Source organism: Oncorhynchus nerka, linkage group LG8 (genome assembly GCF_034236695.1).
Source record: "Oncorhynchus nerka isolate Pitt River linkage group LG8, Oner_Uvic_2.0, whole genome shotgun sequence".
Lineage (NCBI taxonomy): Eukaryota > Metazoa > Chordata > Actinopteri > Salmoniformes > Salmonidae > Oncorhynchus > Oncorhynchus nerka.
In genome coordinates, this window is record NC_088403.1 from 55110395 (window position 1) to 55121809 (window position 11415).

Consider the following 11415-nt stretch of genomic DNA (forward strand, 5'->3'; position numbering starts at 1 on the left):
CAGGAATCCATCCTGAAACACACACATACACACAAAACCACAACACAGAAACTGGGGAATGTAACAGTGAGGGTGAGGTTAACAGCACTAATCTGGAGGAAGTGGGGGTGAGGTTAACCGTACTAATATGGAGGAAGTGGGGGTGAGGTTAACCGTACTAATCTGTAGGAAGTAGGGGTGAGGTTAACCGTACTAATCTGGAGGAAGTAGGGGTGAGGTTAACCGTACTAATCTGGAGGAAGTGGGGTGAAGTTAACCGTACTAATCTGGAGGAAGTGGGGGTGAGGTTAACCGTACTAATCTGGAGGAAGTGGGGTGAAGTTAATCGTACTAATCTGGAGGAAGTGGGGATGACGTTAATCGTACTAATCTGGAGGAAGTGGGAGTGAGGTTAACAGCACTAATCTGGAGGAAGTGGGGGTGAGGTTAATCGTACTAATCTGGAAGAAGTGGGGGTGATGTTAACAGCACTAATCTGGAGGAAGTGGGGGTGAGGTTAACAGCACTAATCTGGAGGAAGTGGGGGTGAGGTTAATCATACTAATATGGAGGAAGTGGGGGTGATGTTAACAGCACTAATCTGGAGGAAGTGGGAGTGAGGTTAACAGCACTAATCTGGAAGAAGTGGGGTGAGGTTAACAGTGCTAATCTGGAAGAAGTGGGGGTGATGTTAACAGCACTTATCTGGAGGAAGTGGGGGTGAGGTTAATCATACTAATCTGGAAGAAGTGGGGTGAGGTTAACAGTGCTAATCTGGAGGAAGTGGGGGTGAGGTTAACCGTACTAATATGGAGGACGTGGGGGTGAGGTTAACAGTGCTAATCTGGAGGAAGTGGGGGTGAGGTTAACAGTGATAATCTGGAGGAAGTGGGGGTGAGGTTAACCGTACTAATATGGAGGAAGTGGGGGTGAGGTTAACTGTACTAATATGTAGGAAGTGGGGGTGATGTTAACCGCACTAATCTGGAGGAAGTGGGGGTGAGGTTAACCATACTAATATGGAGGAAGTGGGGTGAGGTTAACCATACTAATATGGAGGAAGTGGGGGTGAGGTTAACCATACTAATATGGAGGAAGTGGGGGTGAGGTTAACCGTACTAATATGGAGGAAGTGGGGGTGAGGTTAACCATACTGATATGTAGGAAGTGGGGGTGAGGTTAACCGTACTAATATGGAGGAAGTGGGGGTGAGGTTAACCGTACTAATATGGAGGAAGTGGGGTGAGGTTAACCGTACTAATATGGAGGAAGTGGGGTGAGGTTAACCATACTAATATGGAGGAAGTGGGGTGAGGTTAACCATACTAATATGGAGGAAGTGGGGGTGAGGTTAACCATACTAATATGGAGGAAGTGGGGGTGAGGTTAACCGTACTAATATGGAGGAAGTGGGGGTGAGGTTAACCATACTAATATGGAGGAAGTGGGGGTGAGGTTAACCGTACTAATATGGAGGAAGTGGGGGTGAGGTTAACCATACTAATATGGAGGAAGTGGGGGTGAGGTTAACCATACTAATATGGAGGAAGTGGGGGTGAGGTTAACCGTACTAATATGGAGGAAGTGGGGTGAGGTTAACCATACTAATATGGAGGAAGTGGGGGTGAGGTTAACCATACTAATATGGAGGAAGTGGGGGTGAGGTTAACCATACTAATATGGAGGAAGTGGGGGTGAGGTTAACCATACTAATATGGAGGAAGTGGGGGTGAGGTTAACCATACTAATATGGAGGAAGTGGGGTGAGGTTAACCATACTAATATGGAGGAAGTGGGGTGAGGTTAACCGTACTAATATGGAGGAAGTGGGGGTGAGGTTAACAGTGCTAATCTGGAGGAAGTGGGGTTCTCCTAGATCTAAGATTAAAGGGGCAGTTCAGTATTTTACAACATATAATGTTAGATGGTTCCTCAACCTGAACGTAGTCTAACATTATTACATTTTCGGTGAGTCACTACTACTTCACTGACTCACATCAATGTGGTTTGAATGATTGAGCCAGTGCAAAAACCCACTACTGTGAGGACAGAGAGAGGAGCCTCATGGGGATTATGAGTCTGTGATCCTGATTAAATTACCTGACAGACAGGTACGTGACCTGCAGACTGCATCACCACGGCCGTTTTCTAGTTCTATAAATGCTATGAGATGAAGACACACACGCATACTCATACACACACACTCTCTGCGTGGCAATTCAGCTCTGCCATTACTGGGGGAATGAAGGCTGAATATAGACGGGGGGCTAAGTGTCATGTGCCGTCTGTGAAACTGATAAGAAAGTAAGGGAAAGGGGGATACCTCGTCAGTTGTACAACTGAATGCATTCAACTAAAATGTGTCTTCCGCAAAATTACGGTAACTTTACCAGAAAACCTGGTTGAATGATTCTCGGATTTCCTGCTTATTCCCTCCTGATTCCGTGAATCTTCCAACTGTGATTTCTGGAAAACTAGGGAATTTAGGGAAAGTTACTGGAATTTTGCAAACCTAGGCATGGGGCATTGTGCTGCCAGAAGACCTATGGTGGCAAAGCCTCAGTTGGCTGTGATCTACTGCAACGTGTCTTCAATTTACCTGCACGGGAGACAACTCATCTTCAGAGGGGAGTAGGGGATTTTGAATATCAAACGGCCAGCGAGGTTGGGATTGGTTGGGGACTGAATGGAAGACCTTTGAGGGAGGAAATACGCTACTGTTTAGAAAGAATGTTGATAGACCTTTGTTGTTTGGGGAGGATGCGATGCTCTATACATTGAATCATAGTCAATGGCATTGCATATTTGATGAACCTAAAATACTGTACTGTATGTTAACAAGCTCCAAAGCAATAGTAATCACGTATTTAAACAAGACAACTGATGTTTCCCGTTAACTTGGAAAACATTTTAAAAACAATAACGAGCATGTTAGTGACATATCTGGTTACATATCAGACATTCCTTAACAGTAATTATAAACTGGGTGGTTCCAGCCCTGAATGCTTATTGGCTGACAGCCATGGTATATCAGACCGTATACCACGAGTATGATAAAATATAGAGTTTTACTGCTGTAATTACGTTGGTAACCAGTTTGTAATAGCAATAAGGCACCTCAGGGGTTTCTGGTATATGGTCAATATACCACGGCTAAGGGCTGTGTCCAGCCACTCCACGAGGAGTCGTGCGTAAGAACAGCCCTTAGCCGTGGTATATTGGCCATATACCACACCCTTAGTGCCGTATTGCTTAACTATAACACATGCTTCTGTTTATATTTGAGAACCAGGTACAAGGTCAATAAATGCTGCGTATGATACAATACACGTACCTTCTTGCTTATTACATAGGCCTTTTAGTGAATGCCACTGTAGTTGGAATATAAAACAAAGTATTTGACTATTTACTCATACAGGGGGTTAAGTCCAATAAGACAGACAGTTGGAGTTTATGTAAATGACTGTACTCTAACTGGGCTCCCAGGAGCTGGCTGCCAACAGAACATATGCCAACCGCACATTGATTTTCTAAATCCAATTGAAGTGAAAGCCCAGCATCACTCATTAGCATTATGCTAGAAGTGTTTGCCTTATGGAAGCGGGATTGATTCTCACAACAAAATATATAAGTACAATATCAGTCAAAAGTTTGGACAAACCTACTAATTCAAGGGTTTTTCTTCATTTGTACTATTTTCTAAATTGTAAAAGTAGTGAAGACATCAAAACTATATAATAACTCATATGGAACCATCTAGAAAACCAAAAAAGGGTTAAACAAATGCAAAATATATTTGAGATTCTTCAAAATAGCCACCAGTTGCCTTGATGACAGATTTTCACGCTAGGCATTCTCTCAACCAGCTTCACGAGGAATGCTTTTCCAACAATCTTGAAATAGTTCCCACATATGCTGAGCAATTGTTGGCTGCTTTTCCTTCACTCTAAAGTCCAACTCATCCCAAACCATCTCTGGGTTGAAGTCGGGTGATTGTGGAAGCCAAGTCATCTGATGCAGCGCTCCATCACTCTCCTTGGTCAGATAGCCCTTACACAGCCTGGAGGTGTGTTGGGTCATTGTCCTGTTGAAAAACAAATCATTGTCCCCCAGATGGGATGGCGTATTGCTGCAGAATGCTGTGGTAGCCCTGCTGATTAAGTGTGCCTTGAATTATAAATAAATCACAGACAGTGTCACCAGCAAAGCACCCCAACACCTCCTCTTCCATGCTTCACGGTGGGAACCATACATGCGGAGATCATCCGTTCACTTACTCTGCGTCTCACAAAGACACGGCTGTTCGAACCAAAAAATCTCAAATTTGTACTCATCAGACCAAAGGACAGATTTCCACCGGTCTAATGTCCATTACTCGTGTTTCTTGCCCCAAGTAAGTCTCTTCTTATTGGTGTACTTTAGTAGTGGTTTCTTTGCAGCAATTTGACCATGAAGGCCTGATTCACACAGTCTCCTCTGAACAGTTGATGATGAGATGTCTCTGTTACTTGAAGTATTTATTTTGGCTGCAATTTCTGAGGCTGGTAACTCTAATGAACTTATCCTCTGCAGCAGAGGTAGCTCTGGGTCTTCATCTCCTATGGTTGTCCTCATGAGAGCCAGTTTCATCATAGCGCTTGATGATTTTTGCGACTGCACTTGAAGAAACTTTCAAAGTTCTTGAAATTTTCCGGATTGACTGACCTTCATGTCATGATGGTCTGTCGTATCTCTTTGCTTGTTTGAGCTGGTATTCCCATAATAAGGACTTGGTCTTTTACCAAATAGGGCTATCTTCTGTATACCACCCCTACCTTGTCACAACACAACTAATTGTCTCAAACGCATTAAGAAGGAAAGAAATTCCACAAATTAACTTTTAACAAGGGTCACCTGTTAACTGAAATGCATTCCAGGTGCCTACCTCATGAAGCTGGTTGAAGAATCTCAAATAGAAAATATACACTTTTTTGATTACTACATGATTCCATATGTGTTATTTCATAGTTTTGACGTCTTCACTATTATTCTACAAAGTAGAAAATAGTCCAAGAAAGAAAAACCCTTGAATGAGTAGGTTTGTCCAAACTTTTGACAGGTACTGCATATTATTATTGTAACAGCTTTCTTCCTGGGAAAGAGAGGACCAAAGCGCAGTGTGGTGAGTGTATTTATTCTTTAATAATACATCTCAAATGAACACTTCAAATTACAAAACAACAACTGTGCAAACCAAAAACAGTCCTATCTAGTGCATAGACAGGAAACAATCACCCACAAATCCCAACCCAAAACAGGCTACCTAAATATGGTTCCCAATCAGAGACAATGACTAACACCTGCCTCTGATTGAGAACCATATCAGGCCAAACATAGAAGTAGACAAACTAGACACACAACATAGAATGCCCACCCAGCTCACGTCCTGACCAACACCAAAACAAGGAAAACACACAAGAACCATGTTCAGAACATGACAATTATTATTTATTTAATCTTATTTCTTAACAGACCAGAGCCCAAATTCACAAAACACTTCTCACAAACATTTATTTTTAAGAATTACATTTCGTCTTAACTTTTTGCTTAAGGAGAAACATAAGAAATAGTGCAAGAACATTTCCAATAACCTTTTTGAGGAATAGCAACTTTGCTTAATGTTCTTCATAAGTCTATAGTTAATGGAAAAAATGACAGTTAAGATGAAATGTTTTCTTAAGAAGGTTTTGTGAATCCGGGCACAAGTTCTTCTAATTGATTTAATTCATTAAATAGGCAGAGGAGAGGAGACGGCGTGAGAACAAGCCTTCATAGTCTCTGTCCAATGAATTAAGCTGTACAGTATTTATGGTGAATTCGAATGGGATTGTGTTAACTGCACTCTGCAGCCAGGGCTCCTCCCTAGCCACAGACGTCTAGACGTGGTGTGCACAAGACAGGACCCCGACAGCCATGTGTAATTACAAAGAGATGCTGGGGTTTGATTCAACATCAGGTTACTAGTCAGATCTTTCATTATCATACTCCCAAGTTACGTTCAGCACTAGGCTGTTGGTGTGAGGAAGCCTGGAAATCAAAGCTAGTAGTAGGATGGTGGGAATTCAATGCAGCAATTAGGGCAAATCTGTTAAACAGTAGACATGGACGGACAAATCAGGTTGAGAGAATGGGGCTTCCAAAGTAACCATATAGACTCTTCTTAGAGAGACAGCTGAATTGGCCTTCAGACTGTTGATGAATCGATACAGGAGACAAGTTGAAACACTGGACAAGGTGGATCAGATATAGTAAAGACAGTTTATTTTATAGTGTAGAGATATCTGGCATAGCGTGCACGGACTCTCGTTCGTCCAGTCCTTAGGGAACCTTCAGACAAGAGCCCCGAATACATTGTGTGCAGTCATTTTATTCATGGGTATGACGTAGGTAGATTCTGGTAGATCTGGCCTCTGGTAGGTTGCTGGTAGTTGATTGGCAGTTCCCTCCAGACTGGTGTCGACGTCCCATTGGCAGTTTGGAAGAGTTCTTTGTCTTTGGAGTCCATCCCCAGGAGAGGGTGCGTGTGTGTATGTGTGCGTTCCTGTCTTGGCAAGTTTGTGTGTCTTCGCAATGCGTGTGTGTATGTGTGTGCGTTCTTGTCTCGGCAAGTCAAGGCTGTGTGTTCGCAATGTGTGGGTGTATGTCTTATCTGTGTGTCCTCGGCAGTTAGTGTGTGTATGTGTGTGTGCTGTGTGTGTGGGTGTGAGAGCTATCCTGTATGGGGCCTACCATGTTTTACTGTGAAAATATGTTGTTATGTGCTGTCTCAGTTATAGCAATGTAATAGCAGTAAGCTGGTCATTTGCATAGGAAATAGCACTTCCTTACAAATCCCCCTCTTCACATCTCCTAAGAGACGTGACATGAATTAAAAGGAAGTAAAATATATAGTCCCCCTCTTCACGTCTCCAAAGATACGTGACAACTAATCAAAAGCAAGTAAAATTTATAGTCCCGCTCTTCACGTCTCCAAAGAGACGTTACAACTAATCAACAGCCAAATAGCTGCACTCAGCCAAATCTATAGGTTCCTCAATCCCGAGCAACGGACACATTTGAGCTTTATCCCTGACCACCTGACTGGGATCAATAGCAGTAGTAATGATTCTAGTCACTAGGGTGCGAATACATGGAATGCAGCAGCATCCACAGAGCACTAAAATTGCGGCAAAAACAGCGATCGATACAAGAATAGAAGAAACAAGCACTTTATATTTACCAAAAACTTCCATCCAGGAGTCCCACATAGAAGTGTCCGCACCTGAATGGGATTTCATCTTACCATTAAGGGCCCGTAGTCCGTCTAAAGCTACAGTCAGGCTACCATCAGAGGCTGTGTTATTAGGAATGAAAGTACAACACTGTTCACCAAACATAGTACAAACTCCACCTTTCTCCGCCAGCAGCATATCCACTGCAATACGATTCTGAAATGTCATAAGAGAAGTTGCAGCTAACTGACCATGCACGGCTTCAAATCCTTGCTGGGTCCAATTACCCAGTTTCTGTACATTAAAATGTATGTAGTTGATTCTATCCACATTTTTATTAATAGTACACCACCAACAAATGGAGGACTCAAAACCAGCTGCCACCTGATCCACCAACTTATACTCGTCAGGAACACCCCTTGGGACTCCAATGGCATCTATGTATGTGGAATCACCACTAGATGGGGTGGTGGCACGCCTGGAACGTCTACTCCAATATCCAGGGTTCACCATCTGGACCCTAAGAACGAGGTCTGCAGCCCCTGTAGGGTAGATAGAAACAGGCAAAAGGAGAGTAACAAGGGCACAACTTCCAGTAGCATTAGAGGGTAATTTATCGAACAGGACAGTGTTCCCACACCACCACCATACATCTGCTCTGGATATTGGCCTGAAACTCCCTGCAACACTAAATGTATCAAGACACCAATCCCCTGGAACATGTCCCACATTTGTACCTCCCCCCGTCATATTAACACAGGTGAAATTTGCCTTAGCAACTTCGTTGGAAAACATTGGTTTAGTTATGGGATAGATAACATCCCATGCAGTACAATTAAAACTGGGGTTATCCTTAGTCATTAATGGGATTAGGCATGTCAAAGCCACTACAGCAGGGACAATGCGAAGCAATGTCCGAGCTCCCATACACACCACACAACTCTGTCGAGTGCTATTAGCAGCTTCCTCTGTCAATAATAGCCAATTATTAGTGAAGCCTGAGATCCCTGTAGCCATCAGGATGGCATAATCCATTTTGGGAGGAGCAGTGGTCATGGTGACGGGGCTCCATCTGGGGTCATCCGTAACTACAGGTTCCCGATCTGAAAGGACTGCGAGGGGTTTAGTTATGTTATTAAAACATATTTTCAGGTGCCAATAAAGTTCTTTATCCACCCACGGTGCCAATAGGAAAGGGGTACACCCAATTCCACCTATTCCATGTTTAATGACCAGTTTTAACCCAATTGTAACTTTAGTCAAAGTTAAACTTCTCCTCCACCGGAGTGCAACCCCATGCCCTGTCCAATTGGACCAGTCCGGTCCAGTTTCTGCCACCAAATTTTTCCACGTCCATTCAGAGTACCCCCCTTTCGTCATAAACCATACTGCACTAGACCAACTAAGTGCATGAGTTCCATGCCCCCCCCCCTGGGCTTCCCAACACTCCCCAAGGCAGGGTGACAGTGGTAGTAATGTTAATAGGTATGCATAGGGTGGAGCTCCTAACCTGTTTTGCGGTGCAATCTGGCTCTACAGCCTGAATGTTGCGCCTGTGAATTATGTGTTTGTATGTAGATGTGTTGGAGCTAGATGACGCGTTAGTTTGCACTGTGTTTGTGTCAGATGGATATGTATGGTGCTCTAGTAGCCACAGGAGGATTCCCATGGAAACTCCTGTGACTATGATAAAAATAACAAACATGGGGCCTGATATCCCCAGTCTCGTCCAGGGATAACCCCTATTCCTGGGAGATCGGTTAGTTTGTGGGTTTGGGATTCGCTCCCACATCCTCACGAACTAACGGTTCTGTGGTTGGGATCAAATTTAGGTCGCTCAAATCGACCCTGACTTCAGTCAAAGTTCTGGAAGGAGTTGGTGCTGGAGTGCAATGTGTGAGGTGGTGCCAAGGTGCGCCTGATTTACCTTTGACCTGGACTGAGTGTGAAGTAACCTCCTTCACTTCGTACGGTCCAGTCCACCTGGGTTCCAGCCACTTACTTTCGTGGACTCTTACCCTCACTCAGTCACCAACCTTGACCTTCAGTGGATCTGGGTCTTCCGTCAGTTCTCTCTCCTGGACCTTGCGAACCTGAACAGAGAGAGCTGCAGAAAGTTCCGTTAGTTTTTTCACATAATTATACATTACAATTTGTTGTACATCAAGAGCGAGCATATGACCTCCCTCCCTTGGTGGACCAGGCATGACTCTACCAGTCATTACCTCATGAGGAGAGAGATGGGTGCCTGACCCTGGTGAGGCTCTCATGGCCATCAACGCCAGGGGCAGGGCTTCGACCCATTTCAACTTCGACCCGGCACCTATTTGAGCTATTTTGGATTTTAGTGTTTGACCTGCACGTTTCCACGAGACCTTGGGATTGTGGCCTATAAACAGACCCAAATTTAATGCCTTATTTTGCATCCTCTCCCGCTGTTGGAATTGCCTCTACCCACTTGGAAAACCTATCCACCATCACTAATAGGTATCGTTTCCCATTAACCATTAACCACACTATCCGCCCCCATGTCTGTGTAATCTATGCTAATGTCCTGAAAACATGCGCTGGGTACTGGGTATGAGCCCATGGGTGTCTGATAGGGTTTCTTAGGATTGTAGCTACCACAAATGCTGCACTCGTCACAAAATAAATCATCGTCATGAAATAAGTCAGTTTGCCTTCGTGTGTGGCTATGTGCTTCTCGTAAAAGTTCTGGGTCCATCAGTGTGGACTACTCCATGGGCATAGGCTGAGTCTGTATAGATATTCACAATCTTTCCTTTTCCTCTGATGAGGGCCTGCGTCAATCCGATGATTTCAGCTAATTGGGCAGGTGCTGGTTGAAGGATGTTGGCTGATTCAAGGGTAACGTGTGAGCCGTCTGGGCCTGCTGCACCACTTGGAGTATTCAGGGGAGGTGAGAGAGGCAGCCGTAGAGAGGTCAGTTCCTTCTCTCGTGGTGATGGTGGGCAGCTTCATTGCCAAGGGGGGTATTCTCCTGACATACCCTGGTACGGCGCCTGTTGTGGTGGGTAGGAGGCAAATGGCACTGGGTGGTTGTATGCAGGTTGTTCACTCTGAATTCTTGATTGCGGCTGTGGTTGTGGCTGAGGGGATATCCTGTAGCCACCCCACCCTCTAGGTGGACCGTAGAAGGGCCTTCCTCCCCTGGGTGGGCGCTGAGGTTGAGACAGTGGATATGGGCAGTCCCTGGAGTAGTGACCGGGTGTCCTACAGTTGTAGCAAACTCCCCCTTTCGGCAGTCCTTGTTATGCAGGTGAGTGAGGACCCAACAGCGATTCAACAGAAACAGAGTCTTTTAATGTCCAAACAGGGAAAACATAAATCCTCAATCTTTACAGGAGATGTCCAAACAGGGAAAACATAAATCCTCTATCTTTGCAGGAGAGTCCTCCTTCTAGTAGTAGAGGAGAATTGCAGGGCTAGCGGCAACAGACTGCAGGTCCCTCTGGGTAGGCGCGGGCCGTAGAGGACAGAGACACCTGCTCACACGCAGCATCTGATGAAGAGGCAGATTACGACAGGACGGGACAAGGGCAAAGCAAACAAGAATCCGACAAGGACAGAAGCAGAAACAGAGAGAGAAATAGAGACTTAATCAGAGGGCAAAAGAGGAGACAGGTGTGAGAGAGTAAACGAGGTCGTTAGGAGAATGGGGAACAGCTGGGAGCAGGAACGGAACGATAGAGAGAGAGAGATAGTAACCTAATACGACCAGCAGGGGGAAACGAAGAGAAGAGAAAGCACAGGGACAAGACATAACATGACAGTACCCCCCACTCACCGAGCGCCTCCTGGCGCACTCGAGGAGGAAACCTGGCGGCAACGGAGGAAATCATCGATCAGCGAACGGTCCAGCACGTCCCGAGATGGAACCCAACTCCTTTCCTCAGGACCGTAACCCTCCCAATCCACTAGGTACTGATGACCACGGCCCCGAGGACGCATTTCCATAATCTTCCGGACCCTGTAGATAGGTGCGCCCTCGACAAGGACGGGGGAGACGAACGGGGTGCGAAGAAAAGGCTTGACACAGGAGACATGGAAGACCGGGTGGACGCGACGAAGATGTCGCGGAAGAAGAAGTCGCACTGCGACAGGATTAACGACCTGAGAAATACGGAACGGACCAATGAACCGCGGGGTCAACTTGCGAGAAGCT